At 40.5% G+C, this 14,840-nt stretch overlaps 1 long non-coding RNA gene across 1 annotated transcript in view; it reads right to left on the reverse strand.

Moving 5' to 3' along the window:
- Positions 1 to 9,909, reverse strand: part of LOC112651726 (uncharacterized) — a 107,448-nt gene extending 97,539 nt beyond the window's left edge. The window contains exon 1 of the long non-coding RNA XR_003130983.3: positions 1,354 to 9,909. This is a non-coding gene — a long non-coding RNA (uncharacterized LOC112651726). The remainder of the gene's footprint in view (positions 1 to 1,353) is intronic.
- Positions 9,910 to 14,840: the final 4,931 nt, after the last annotated feature.

A 14,840-nucleotide genomic window follows, 5' to 3' on the forward strand; every position in this document is an offset into this window, starting at 1 on the left:
CTTTATTGATTTGCTTGACCCCAGAATTACACAATAAATAGCATTCTGTTCAACTGTAAAAGAGAAACTAGACTCCCAATATTGTCCATCCGGTCTAAGTCCTTCATTGAAAAAAAGAAAGAAAAGAAAAGAAAAGAATAAAAAGCACAAAAATAGCAGGAAGCAAGCCAAAGGCAGGACCATTATAAATAAAATGATCTGCCTCAGAAAGGAGGCCTGGTCTCCTCCACCTAATTTAAAAATTGTTAACCATTGAACTAATAATTGGATCATGTCTCTATATGGTACATGAAAGAGGGAACCAGGAAGACCATGAATAACAGAGTGAGGAGAGGGTGTCCTTAATCTCCTCCCCTTGACCTCCTGTGACCTCAGCCTGCTACCCTGATTTTGCTGACAGCAATGTCTGCAGTCTAACAGATGTCCTTCCAATTAAGAGAGATAAATCTAGACCTATTCAAGTTATTCTTCTCACTACTTGGTATCATACTTATTTTTACTTGTATATTGCTCTGGACACAAACATAACTTTGTATCTGCCATCTCCACTTCCTCAATATTTGATGAACAAATTAATAAATGAAATACAAGGAGTTGGGACTCCTGCAGTTGTTTTCAGAAAGCCCTCAGGGATGAAATGAGAACTTAAGCGATCTAGAGGGAGGGGAAATGGTACAACTAGGAAATCACAACATTAACCCAGATCCTTAGGCAAGAGCTAGGAAAAGCCACCTGGTATAAAATAGAGAGATCTTGTCCTATCAAAGGACACTGCATTCCATAATCGATGACTATGTGTATAAACCATAATCTCAATACAACGGAGAACTATGTAGCATAGAATATATTTTAAAGGGAAAAAAAAACGGTGACAGTATTTGTATAGGTGAAGATGACAGGTAGCAAATGCATAGTGTGCTTCCATTTATCTAAAATGCCGAAATCCCACACCGCTAATATACTCAGTAATCGTCAGATTAATTTGGTAGGATTAGATTTCTTTGCATTTATTATTGCTTTTACAGGTGTCTGCAATGGAGATGTAGTCACTCGTAATTAGAAATCGCTACACACACACACACACACACACACACACACACACAAGAAATGGCTCAATGGCCTTCAAACAGAAAGACTCTGCTTCAGCCTGAAGCTCGTAAGTAGATCACAGGACTAAATTTACTGCCCTCATATTCCTGTCATCTACCCTTTGGAGACAGCATGGGTAAATGAAAGCAATTTTCTTTTTAGAAATAGGACTCTTTAAGAAAACAAACAAAAATAAGTCTACCTCTCTTTTGTGCTGGTCTCAGTCTATCAATAGTAATGCTAGAAATGCCTGGGGGCACTCACCTGGGCTCCAGTGAGCTTCCCACAGACGCTTTTCCAAACCAATGTTGCCACTGGACTGACCCTTGTGGTTCTTATGATAGCAAGACGCCCTTCAGCAACAACCATCCGGAAGCTTTGAAAAAATAGGGGTTTATTATTTACAAGTCCTGGAAGCTACACAGCACACCTGGGGCCACACAGCGAGGTCTCCGGGAGGAGTGAAAGGTAGCGAGGGAGAGAGAGGGAGCACAAGAATGTCAAACGTTCTGTTTATATTGCGGTTGAAGGTGGTGGGGGCCTACGCTTTCACGGGCCCTCTCTTTATTGGAAAATTTTAAACCTAACAGGAGGAGTTTAAAGTGCAGGGAAAGGAAAAGAGAGTTACCAAAATTGACCAAGATCTGTAAAACCAAGGAACCTCAGTGCCAGGAGGTGGCCTGGCTCTTTGTCTAATCACTTGCTGGCATGTGTTTATGGAAATAGCCACCTCTAAGTGGATGCCTCTTTGAAATGGATGCCTGGGCAATCAAGACTTAAATCAGGCACTTGTATCACAACAAACAAACAACACCTGGCAGGGTTTACACTACCATCTCATCCTAATCTGTCATACTTCCTGGGACCCACCCAACAGCAATGTGGCTCTTCCAACTATTCTCAGACCCCGTGATCATTTTTTTTTTCTCTCTCTTTGGATTTCTTATCTATGTAGCAGAGTGTCACTTCCTATTTGTCCATCACAGAGCTCTGTGCTTCTTGCAGGTGCAATGAGAAGGCTCCTATCCTACCTGAATCTACCCAGAAATTAAGGCTCAAACTGACAACTAAACATCCTACAGCTGCAGGTTTACTAATGCCTGCCACATAGCATCATCTGGAGAACAAAGTGGTAATCCTGAAGTCAAATACACTGGGTGGGGTTGGGGAGAAGTTCCTGGAGGATGTCCCTTCAAACTAAACATAAGATTTACTTAGGTAAATGACAAGTTTCCACGAACTGGCCTCCAAGGATTTTTTTGGTAGGGCATTTTTAACGTGTACATTGAATAGGTTTCTAAGGCAGTTGTGCTGCAGGTGGCCCACAGATCACACTCTGAGAAACAGTGCTTTCAGACTTTATCTAACAACACGGGGCAGACCGTTAGGCCAATGGAAGCGCCTCAAAGTTTTATCCCATCTGTAATTGAACTGAAGTCAAGAGGTTTGCCTCTAGCTAGCTGTAAACAAGTTGAAGTGATAAAGTAGACTCTCTGAGCATTTGGGATTTAAATCTCGATTTCTCCTTTTAGGAATGTGACAGTGCTCTCACCTGGGGACTTTAGGCAATGCTGTTTTGCATTTATAGTTTATTTTGCTCAGTAATTATTCGCAGAGTGTTTTTGCAGGGTAGATTTGGTCTCCCCAGCTTGATCATAAACTCCTGGAGTAGTTGAAAGGCTCTCAAAATATTTCTTAATGACATGGAAAGAGACTGTGCTTAGCATAGGGTTGTTGACAAAAGTGCATTCAAGGTCATTAGGTGTAAATTTTCTCTACACCTCATTTAGCTCTAAGTCTGGGGTATGTTTCCTTTTAAATTGGAGACCAGGAGTAGGAATATGAGGCAGAGAACATAAACTTTTTAAAGTAAAGAAAGCTTACATTTTGTAATCAGGGGAAATTTTGTTTTAATGCAGTGGTCCTCAAAATGCTGTCCACAACCAGCAGAATTAAAAAAGAAAGTGATCTGCAGCACCTGGGTGGTTCAGTTGGTTAAGGTTATAAGGCTAAGTGTCTTCCTTCTGCTCCAGTCATGATCCCAGGGCCCTGGGATGGAGCTCCACATCTAGCCAGCATTGGGCTCCCTGCTGAGGGGAGGAGTCTGCTCCCCCCCCTTCCCCCCTCCCCCCTGCTAGTGTGGATGCTCGCGCGGTCTCTCTCTCTTGCTCATTCTCTCAAAAAAATACAAAAAATCTTTTTTAATTTTTTTTAAAGATTTTACTTATTTATTCATGAGAGACACATAGAGAAAGAGAGAGGCAGAGACAGGCAGAGGGAGAAGCAGGCTCCATGCAGGAAGCCCGATGTGGGACTCTATCCAGGACCCCAGGATCACTCCCTGAGCCAAAGGCAGATGCTCAACCACTGAGCCACCCAGGCATCCCAGAAATACATAAAACTTTAAAAATAAAGAAATAAAATGTAAAAATTACAAAGCATGTGATCTTGTCAAAAATGCAAATTTTCAGGCCTCTCCCAGACCTACTGAATCAGACACTGTGGTAGGGAGCCTGCCCCATCTGAGTCAGCACAGGCTGCTATAACCAAATAACCATAAACTGAAGAGGATGTGGGGTTGGGGGTGCTTAAACAACAAATATTTATTCCTCCCAGTTCTGGAGGGTGTGATGTCAAATACCAAGGTACTGGCAGAGTCAGTTCTTGGTGAGAATGCTCTTTCAGGTTTGAAGAAAGATGCCTTCTCCCTGTGTACTCACCTGACCTTTCCTAGGTGCTCTCTTCCTTTTTTCATAAAGGCAGTAATCCCATTACTAGGGTCCCAACCTCAGGACATGATCTTAATCTAATTGCCTCTCAAAGGCCCTACCTCCAAATCCATCACAGGGGGCATAAGGGTTTCAACAAGTGAATTTGAAGGGGACTCATTCAGTCCATAACACCCTGAAATGGGGACTTACGTTTAAGACTAGGATTGGAAAGGATGGGGAGAATTTAGAGATCAAAAAACAAAACAAAACAAAGCAAAAAAACTTGGACTATAAAATAGTAAAGCTATCATGTGGTCAATGTGTGCATTCTCCTTGCTAAAAAACCCAGTGTCAGATGTGCATGTAAAGAGTCCCCTACGTATATCTATTAAATAAGTAAAAGAAATACACAGAAACGACTGAAAATATTTCTGCCACATTTTACAAAGTGTTTTGTCTCACTTGATCTCAGTGGAGTCTCTGCACTTCCCTGAGATGAAGATTCAGCCCTATTATTTTCCTATATTACAGCTAAAGAGCCTAAGTTCAGAGATGACCTGGGGGCAAGCCACATGGGTACCCAGAGGTACCTAAATTCTATATTCACTTCCTTCCACCAAAAAGCATTTCCTTTTATTATAACAAATGAATTGCCCTGTTTCTTCCCTCTGCGTTGCAAGGATTGGGGTAAATGTTACCTTCCAGAGCTCCTTGCTAGTTTGTTTGTTGTCTTTAGACCTTTATCTTCATTCACAAATTAACAGCTTGTCCTTATATTAACCAGATGGATGGCTGCACTTGATTAATTGCAGTTGTAAGATGGATAAGTAGATTAAAGAACACGGCGGCTGCAGTGCTCACTGCTGGCCAGATATAATTAAGAAAGGAGGAGTGAGCAAGTTCTACTGGGGCTTCTGTGAGGGAAAGGCTCAGTGGACTGATTTCTTGGAACTGCTTCAATTGCTAAATTATGAGAAGCGCTTGTTGCCCGCACTGGGAGAATGTTGAAATCTTGCTGCTGAGAGGGCACAAATCCTGCTTTTTCCCTAAGATGTTCAGCATTTAAATCAATGTTTCTCAAAGTGTGTTGTTGGACAGCCTGTCTCAGAATCATGTGGATGTTTATTAAAAATGCATATTTCTGGACCTCATCCAGGACCCACTAATTTGGGGGTGGGGTGGGGATCGGGAATCTGCATTGTTAACAACCTACTTTTAAAACCACCAACTTATTGCTATCTTCAAATGTATAGGATTCCCAGAATCACCAAAAAGACTGCACAAATCCACACTTCGTGAACAGTAGAAAGCCCTTGGCTACCAAAAACTCCAGAAACTGAATTTCCAAAACCCCCAAAGATCTGACAAAGCAGAGAATCTATGCCAGAATCCAAACTTTTGTCTCAAAAGTCTCCTAATGCTCTTGTTAGAAATGCCAATTTTAGGCCTCAGCCTGGACCTACTGAATCAGAAACTCTGAGGATGGGATGCCCTCCCAATGAGTGGAAGCATGCTAAAATTTGAGGATTACTGCTCTAGACCTGTGCTGCTCAAACTTCAGTGAGCATATGAATTATCTGGGGATCTTGTTAAAATGCAAATTCTGTTTCAGGAGGTTTGGGAACTAATAATCTCCCAAGTGATGTTGATGCTCCTGGTTCACAGACCATGCTTTTGAGCAGCAAACCTCTAGGTTACTTTTGATCTAATGTCATGAGAGAAAATTCATATGTACACAAAAAAAAAGTCAGAAACAGGTCCCTAGGCCTGGGCTGAAATGGTTGGCTAATCAGCACACTCCAGGCATAGAAAGTGAAGCTGCTAAAACACCATCCGTTGGCTTTGAGTTTTGAATACTGAGGATTCATTTGTACTGATTGGCTTACATACCATCCTCCAAAACCCTGATAATTAAGCTCACCAATTTTTTTAAAGTTTTTATTTATTTATTCATGAGAGAGAAGAGAGAGAGAGAGAGGCAGAGACACAGGCAGAGGGAGAAGCAGGCTCCATGCAGGGAGCCCGACGTGGGACTTGATCCCACGTCTCCAGGATCCCGCCCTGGGCTGAAGACAGCGCTAAACCGCTGAGCCACCAGGGCTGCCCAAGCTCACCAATTTTTATGGGGCTGGGAAAGGAAGCCAAAAATAGCTTTCTAGGAACGAAACTCTGTTTTGCCCCAGCTTTCAAACAGCTAATAGGCTCCATGTACTAACCCTGTCTAGAGTGACACTGTGTTGTGTAGTCAGCTCTGTCAGGACCTTGGAGAGCCTGGTACCAGCCCACATCACTTCAACAGGCCTTGATTCCCTCATTTAGTGAGTGATGGGTTTGGGGTTTTTGTCTACCCCTAAAAGCCTATGATTCTATGACTCATTCAGTCCTTTAGACGCATTGTACTCTCTGCATTGTTTCTGGGGCCTGAAGACTGCCACTGCCTACCCTTGGTACTTCCAAGTTCACTGAAAGTGCAGGCGTTTTGTTCCTCTGAGTCAGACTCTCTTGCTGATCCAGGGATCACAAGCTTTGGCAACATGTGTATGAATTCAGATGCTACACGTTCTTGTGTTTGTACTTTTCACCTTTACCTTGGTATGTTTTAAATTATTCAGCTTGATGTTCCATCACGCTAAAATTACTAATTTGGAAAATGGTCACATACAGGATTAGTTTGCCTGGCTGTCAAGGGTTTACTAAGTAGCCCATGTCCGCTGAGATGAGGTATGTATAAATTACAGAGTGAGGATTTGCTTCTGATAGGGGCCTACCAGAATAATTTGTGCAATAAAGACTTCGAATAGCTAGTAGGTTTATAGAATTTCTCTAGTGTAATTAGGAGAGGCATTGTTGTGTAATGAAGAAAATTAATTAGAACTAAATGTTTAGGGAATGTGTAGTTAGGTAACCAAAGGCATATTTGCAGCCTAATTGTTTTTTGGCAGCTGGAGGCATTTTATACCCTTTCAGGGTGTTTAGTTAATAGCTATTTTAACATGCCCTACTGTTTGCTTTTTCTTAAATTTAAACTACTCTCATATAAAAAAACAGTTCATCAAAGGTTTAAACCAAGTATGTATCCCATTGGAAAAATGCCTCAGTCATCTGGTTTATTAGATCATACTGTCTGTCAAATGTTAATTATTTTCAGAGGAAGTCCATATTGAGGCTAATTGGTATGCCCTCCTGTACCACATAATTACAGAGTTTTACTGTAAGCTTATAAAACACAAACCAAAACATTTTCTAATATTTTGCCAATATTTCTGCTAACCTGTACTCAAATTTCAAGAATTCTGTCTCAAGTCTTCTCGGGAACAAGATAGAGTTTTTGAAAATACAGTAAATTTTAAAATAAGTTAGACTGCTTATCCAGTTGGTTATTTTTATAATATGCATAAAATTTTAAAACAAAGCAGATGTAGATTCAAATCCTTGGTCTGTCATTTATTATGTCATCTTGGGAAAATTATTTAAACTACCTAAAGCTTTATGAGGCTACTGTGAAAAATGCAACCAAATAAGTATATATATATATTTTTAAAGATTTTATTTATTTATTTATCAGAGAGAGAGAGAGAGAGGCAGAGACACAGGCAGAGGGAGAAACAGGCTCCATGTAGGGAGTCCGATGTGGGACTCAATCCCGGGTCTCCAGGATCACACCCTAGGCTGAAGGCGGCACTAAACCACTGAGCCACCCGGGCTGCCCCCAAATAAGTATATTCTATGAAATTCTGGCATTTTTGGTTTCAGATGAGGGGAAATAACTTTTATTTAGAGTAATTTTAGATTTCCAAAAGAATTACAAAAGTATTACGCAGCTTCCATATACCCTTCACCCAGCTTCCCCAAATATAAACAAGTTAACTGCCATAACTATTTTTTAAAGATTTTAGTTATTTATTTGAGAGAGAGAGAGAGAGAGAAAGAGAGCACACAAGTAGTGGGAGGAGCAGAGGGAGAGAGAGAAGCAGATACCCCTCTGAGCAAGCTCCATTCCAAGACCTGGAGATCATGACCTGAGCTGAAGGCAGAAGCTTAACAGACTGAGTCCCCCAAGCGCCCCGCCATAAACTCGTAAAACCAGGAAATGAGTATTGATAAAATACCTTAGTCTACAAACCTGATTCAAATTTTGACAATTGTCTTTTTCTGATCCAGGATCCCATGTTGCTTTGAGGATTCATATCTCTTTGGTCTCCATCAATCTGGGTAAGTTCCTCAGTCTTTCTTTATCCTTCTTGACTTTGACAAGTTTGAACACTAGCCGGTTATTTTATTTATTTATTTTTAAGATTTATTTTTATTTATTTATGATAGACATAGAGAGAGAGAGGCAGAGACACAGGCAGAGAGAGAAGTAGGCTCCATGCCCGGAGCCCGACGCGGGACCCGATCCCGGGACTCCAGGATCGCGCCCTGGGCCAAAGGCAGGCGCAAAACCACTGAGCCACCCAGGGATCCCCCTAGCCGGTTATTTTAAACAAGTCCCTCAAGTTCAGTTTGTCTTATTATTTTCTCATGATTTATATTTAGGTTATACATTTTTTTATAAGAATATCACAGAAGTGACATTGTGTCCTTCTTAGGGCATCCTATCAGGAGCCACAGGTCATTGTCTCATTGCTGTGATATTAACTTTGATCACTTGGTCAAGACAGTGTCTACAAGGTCTCTCCACTGTAGAGTTAGTAGTTTTTCCTTTGTAAGTAAGTATTTTGTAAGGTAATACCTTGGGACTGTGAAAATACACTGTTTCTCATCATGCTTTCATTCCCTCATTTTAGCATCCGTCAATGATTATTGCTCACAACAATTTTTATTATAGTGTTTGGCAAATGATAAGCTTCTGTTTCTACCATGCATCTTATATTTATTAACTGGAATTCTACTATTCGGGAAGAGCTGTTCCATCTCAAGGATTTATTTGTTTATCCCATGATTTATTTAAATCAGTATGAACTCACATATTTACTTATTATATACCAAATATTCTATTATATTATTATTATCATGCTAAAATTGTCCCAGATGTGGCTATTGGGAGAGTCCTCACATTGGTTCCTTCCTTTGTCCTTTTGACATGCCTCTTTTTATCACTTCCTTATTTGCCAGCACCTATATAGACCTCATAATTCCAGCCGTGAATATGCCATTGCTCCAAGGAGCCACATGTCATTGTAAAGTTCAAGGCAATCAGGCTGGCTTTAAGCACAGCTCAATCAAAGGGTTCAACTGATGTCCTAGTAATTCAAATATTTCTCTCAAACTTTTGGCTCTGCTTTTTCTCAGCTTCATTCTTTGACTACGTTATAGCCTACACATGGTGGCTAAGATGGCCACTAACCTTACCCTCACAACTATTTTTCCTGGGAAAAAAGGGAAAACTTTTGATAGTCACAGCAAAAGTCCCATGAAGAGGTTAGATTAACACAGACTTGGTCATATGCCCATTTCTGATCCAATCCTTTTGGCCAGGGAAATAGGGTACTCTGCCTAAGTACTGATCAAATGACCACTTCTTGACAGGCAGGGAGGATTTCAGTCTCATGAGAACCACATGCAATGGGTTTTCCTCAAGAAAAGTGGGCTTTGATATGATACAGATGGGCTTCTACCACATATTAATCTATAAAGCTCTTTGCTTAGTGCAGCACATTGTGAATATTATATAACGACCATTCCATCAACTCACTCTTCTGCCTCATTTTGTCACTTGCATCCCCAAAAAGGCAAATCTGAGATGAGATAAAATTCTTTTAAATCAAGTTGGCTACCTGTTGGCAGTGCTTGCCAAAGATTTTCAAAGTGAAAAGATGAGTATAATGTTATACTGTGGGGACCTAAACCCTCCCTCCACCTGTCTACAATAAAAAGCTACCTGGAATGGCTAAGTACTATTCTAGTTAACACTGTGGGTAAGTGTGCACATATATGATTGCATTTATGTATATGACATTCAGACCCACAGTTTTCAAAGATTTAGAAATAGGGTGGCAGAACAGAAATAATAGGCCTTTGGATACAAGTAGACCTCAACTCCATCTCTGCCACCTGCTATATGATCTTTGGTGAGTTAGTCTCCCTCAGCTTTTCTCATCTGTCAAATAGAATACTTACCTCATATGATGTGAGAATTCAGTGACATGATGCATATAAAGCACCTAGCACAGCAGTAAATGCGTAAGAAAAAATGAGAATAAAATATAGGTAACAATAAAGGAAATATATAGAAAATATATATAGGAAAAAACTAGCATGAATTTCATCTTTCTTCAACAATAATACCAGCATCTTTAGAATTTCTAAACATCATTATAAACATCAGCTATTATTGAATAAAAATGTGAAAATTACCAGTTAAAATTTGCTGAGCATGTTGTATCTCCTTTAGGTTGCACTAAAACAAACAAGCAAAGAAACAAAAAATAACAACACCAAAAACTAGAGTGGGGAAAAAGAAACAACAGAGTGAAATGGTAAACTGTAGGATGGGAGAACATATTTATAAACCACATACCAGAAGGGATTTCATTTCCAACATATATATGGAGCTCATACAACTCAATAGCAAAAAAAAACTAATAACCCAACTTAAAAATGGGCTAGAGACTTTTATAGTTATTTCTCCAAAGACATACAAATAGCCAACAGGTATTATGAAAAGATGCTCGATTTCACTAATAAACAAAGAAATGCAAAACCATAATGAAATTGCCTCCCATCTGTTAGGGTGAGCATCAGACTAACACAAATAAGTGTTGACAAGGATGTGGAGAAATTAGAACGCTGTTGCTGGAGGGTAAAATGGTGCGGTAACTATGGAAAACAGTCTGGAGAGTCCTCAAAAAAATTAATGGATTTATCCATAAGAATGAAATGGGGGGGGGGGATCCCTGGGTGGCTCAGTGGTTTAGCACCTGCCTTTGGCCCAGGGCATGATCCTGGAGTCCCGGGATTGAGTCCCACATCGGGCTCCCTGTGTGGAGCCTGCCTATCTCTCTCTCTCTCTCTCTCTCCACGTGTGTGTGTGTCTCATGAATAAATAAACAAAATCTTAAAAAAAATGAAATGAGGAAGAGATATTTGCATTCCCATATTCAATGAAGCACTACTCACAATAGGCAAGATACGGGAACATCCTAAGCTCCGTCAATGGACAAAGAAGATGTGGTTTATACCTGCAAGGGAATAGTATTTAGCTTTAAAAAAGAAGGGGCAGATGGTCTCTCCTTTGCTGTCCTGCCAGTGGCTTCCTTGTTGTGTATTCAATAAACATATTTCTTTTGTTCTGTCTTGGGTGAATTCTTCCACTGCCCACGCTTCCAACCAAGTGGCCACTTTTCTGATCAGGAGAGACACTATACTTAGTGGCCTGTACACCAATGTGGACCCACTCACATCAATTTGGTGGACCCTAAACAAGAAGCCTTTGCCAGACCGGGGCTTTTTCCATATTCTCCGGGAATTATGGACTGACTCTAGTACTCCTTGGGAAACTGTGACCTACAGCCACGGTTACTCCTAGTGAAGATCTGAGGTCCCAGGAGGAACTTGCCAGGCCTCTCTTGCCTGAAAGGGTGAAGGATATCTTTTTCTGCCCTTCAGAAGGATCCTTCCCTCCCTCTCCTTTCTCCTTTCAGCCCTTCAGCAGCCTATCTCCTTGAAAAAAAAAATAAAATAAAATAAGAACAAGAGTAAAAAATAAATAAATAGGAAGGAAATACTGCAATATGAAACAGATGAACCTTGAAAACATTATGCTAAGTAAAAGAAGCCAGCCACAGGACAAATACTGCATGACTCCACTTATAGGAGATATCTAAAATAGTTAAGCTCCTAGAAGCAGAGTAAAATGGTGGGTGCCAGGGACTGGGAACGAGAGGGTGCAGCGGGAATGGAAACTGCTAAGCAATCGGAATAAAGTGTCAATTATGCAAAACCGAAAAATTCTAGAGATCTGCTGTACAACCATTGTGCAACATTAAAATAATGTATTGTACACTTAAAACTTTATTAAGAAGGTAGATCTCATGCTAAGTGCTCTTACCACAATAAAATAAAATTTTAAACCTACAGTGATTGAGGAAGTCAAAGGCCCACTTCCAAATGTGGGGAGAAAGCAGGGTAGGCATTACATCTACTATTACTGGTGGCCATAATTCATGAGGGCACCACTTTATTAAAAATCACTCCAACAAGGGGCGCCTGGGTGGTTCAGTCAGTCAAGCATCTGCCTTTGGCTCAAGTCATGATCCTCGGATTGAACCCCAAATCAGAATCCCTGCTCAATGGGGAGTCTGCTTCTCTCACTCTTTACTCTCCCCCCTGCTCGTGCTCTCTCTCTCTCTCTCTCTCTCTCTCTCTACAGCTCTCTCTTAAATAAATGAATAAAAATAAAATCTTTAAAAAAATTACAATTTCTCCATACTCAGAACACCTTTAATATTTTAACTTTCACCTGGTATGTTGATATGACTATGATAAGAAAGCTGTTTTTCTTAAGTAAATAAGCCAGAATATAAATCCAAAAAATGTCATCATCACCTTCAAAATAAAGAAAAGATACAGATTTGCTTCAATGAAGTTCCAAATTTCTGTATCTAAATTTTTTTTCCCTTAAAAGCAGACTTTTTGTAATCAATTAAAATTCACTTAAATCCAAGGCTCAGGTGAGTGAGCAAGTTTGATGTACATGTTTGGAGTTAAAAACAATATGGCAATAATAATAGAAAATAGCTGATTTCCATATAATGGGATACTATGAAGCAATTACAAATAATGAAGCATATATGTATATATAGGCAAGAGCCTATGCATTCTACTCGCTGTTGAAATAAGTCACAGAAAAGAGAAAACTTTCTATTTTGTCCCCAGAAAGTGGATAACTCACCAGGTTTATTCTGCAACCCAGTCTCGCACACAGACATCTGCAGTTATATTTGCCATTGTAAAATTAATAGCCCGTGTGGTTCCCAGAGAAGGGTCCAGCCTGGACAGCAAACTTCCACCACACAATGTACAGTTAGAAACAGCTGGCCCCATGGCCAGGGAATATGCTGACTGCTGCCAAAGCATTTGCCATGGGTCATTGCCATTCTTGGAGCATCAGACCAGCCCACCCGCTCTTCCTGATATCAGAGAAACCCACAAGCAGGTGGTTGCTGCTCCACTTCATTTCTTCATTCAAAACATTTTCTGAAGATCATATCAAAGGGCACATATAAAGTGAAATATTAAAATTTCAGGTCAAAAACCAATACATCTGGGGTGCCTGCGTGGCTCAGTGGTTGAGCATCTGCTTTGGCTCAGGTCGTGGTTTCAGGGTCCTGGTCTCAGGGTCCTGGGATCAAGTACTGCATTGGGCCCCTCGCACGGGGGCTTCTCCCTCTGCCTATGTCTCTGCCTGTCTCTGCCTCTTTCTCTCTCTCTCTCTCTCTCTCTCTCTCTCTCTCTGTGTGTGTGTGTGTGTGTCTCAGGTTTAAATAAATAAAATCTTAAAAAAAAAAATACACCTAAGAACATGTAACTTGGTACAACTTCAGAGATGTCTGCCTAAGTGGACTGAAGGGGTGAAAAATCTGCCAGTCTGAAAAGTCTGGATGTCTGAGGTTATCTCAGAGAGAGGAAACATATTGAACCACTTTCCGCAGCAACATACAGAAATCAACCAGCATCATCTCAAATTACATAGCTGAGGGGACAACACTGAGGGAGAGGAGTTAGCTACACTTTAACATTCTCAAGCACCTACCATGACCATGAAAGCTTAGGAGGGTTATCTGGTTTTTGCACACAAACAGATACTTAGCTGCTGAGGAAACAAAAGCCCAGAGAAGTTACCTCATTTTCCCAAGGCAAAACAGCCAGTATAGATATCAGGATCTGTCTTGAATCCAGGTCTATCTTACCTAAAGTCGACAGTCTTCCCACTATAAAAGCCGATGAAAACCAAAGGTGAACAGTATGGGCTCTTGGTCAGATCACACGGGCATGAATCCTGACTACCAACTGCCCGCTGCAAGGCCTAAACAACATGCTTAGCATCATCATGTCTCCCATTCCTCCTCCATGTGTAAAAATGAACACAAGAAGTAAATACCCCAAAGGGTTATTTTGAGCATAAGTCGATTTTACAAAAGTAAAGCACTTAGAAATGTACTTAACGAGCATTATGACTATTATTATGTCAAATGCTAACTCTGGAGAGAGTCAGGACAAACATACTTTGATGAGAGATGGAAATTAACACGAGCAAGCTGTAAATCAGGAGAAGGCAGATCAAAGTAAGAAATAATGAGGTATGGTATTTGAGAATGGATGGGAGTGGGGAAAAGCTCACCACCAAGAGAAAACATGAACCGATGAAAGTGGAATAGAACATTAATGAAGACAAACTTAGGAATCAGAGTCATCCTGCAGACTGGAATACCCTGAAGTTTGTTTTTCATTGGTTTGTTGTTCCTGTTCTCTGTTCTCTAAACAGAAAAGACATCCCTTTGTTGGAATGATCTCAAAAGCAATTGTGTAAAAAGTAAAGTCTATACAATTTGAACTCCTGTGAGGGATTTAGTCCACCTTCCTCAGCTCAGGCAAAGGCTTCCAGAAACAAAGCACCAACTTTGATTCCTAAATGAACATCAGTCCCTGTGGCTCAGTTACTCAAAGCTTCCAGCAGCACAGAACCTAATAGTTCATGCTCCACAGCTGGGTCCTGAGCCTGGGGCTCCCAATGACTTTTTAGAGCGCTTCATGATTGGTTTGCTTCCATGGGATTTGGATCAAGATGAAAAATGAGCCCAAGGTTATTTGGAAACAGTTCATATTTAAGAGACCTTCAAACACTTCACAAATAAAAAGTGGTCTATAAATATTGTATAATAACCCTAGAATAACTTCCCACTTGCTAATGTTTATCACTGGGGAAAAATTAGCAATGGGCACATACTTCAAAAGTTAGGAAATTGAGGATAAAAATCCAAGTAGTTTGGAAGAGTTGAAAGCATTTTATACAGAAGGGAATAGCAGTTCATAAGGGAA

The sequence above is a fragment of the Canis lupus genome, chromosome 4, assembly GCF_003254725.2.
Source record: "Canis lupus dingo isolate Sandy chromosome 4, ASM325472v2, whole genome shotgun sequence".
Lineage (NCBI taxonomy): Eukaryota > Metazoa > Chordata > Mammalia > Carnivora > Canidae > Canis > Canis lupus.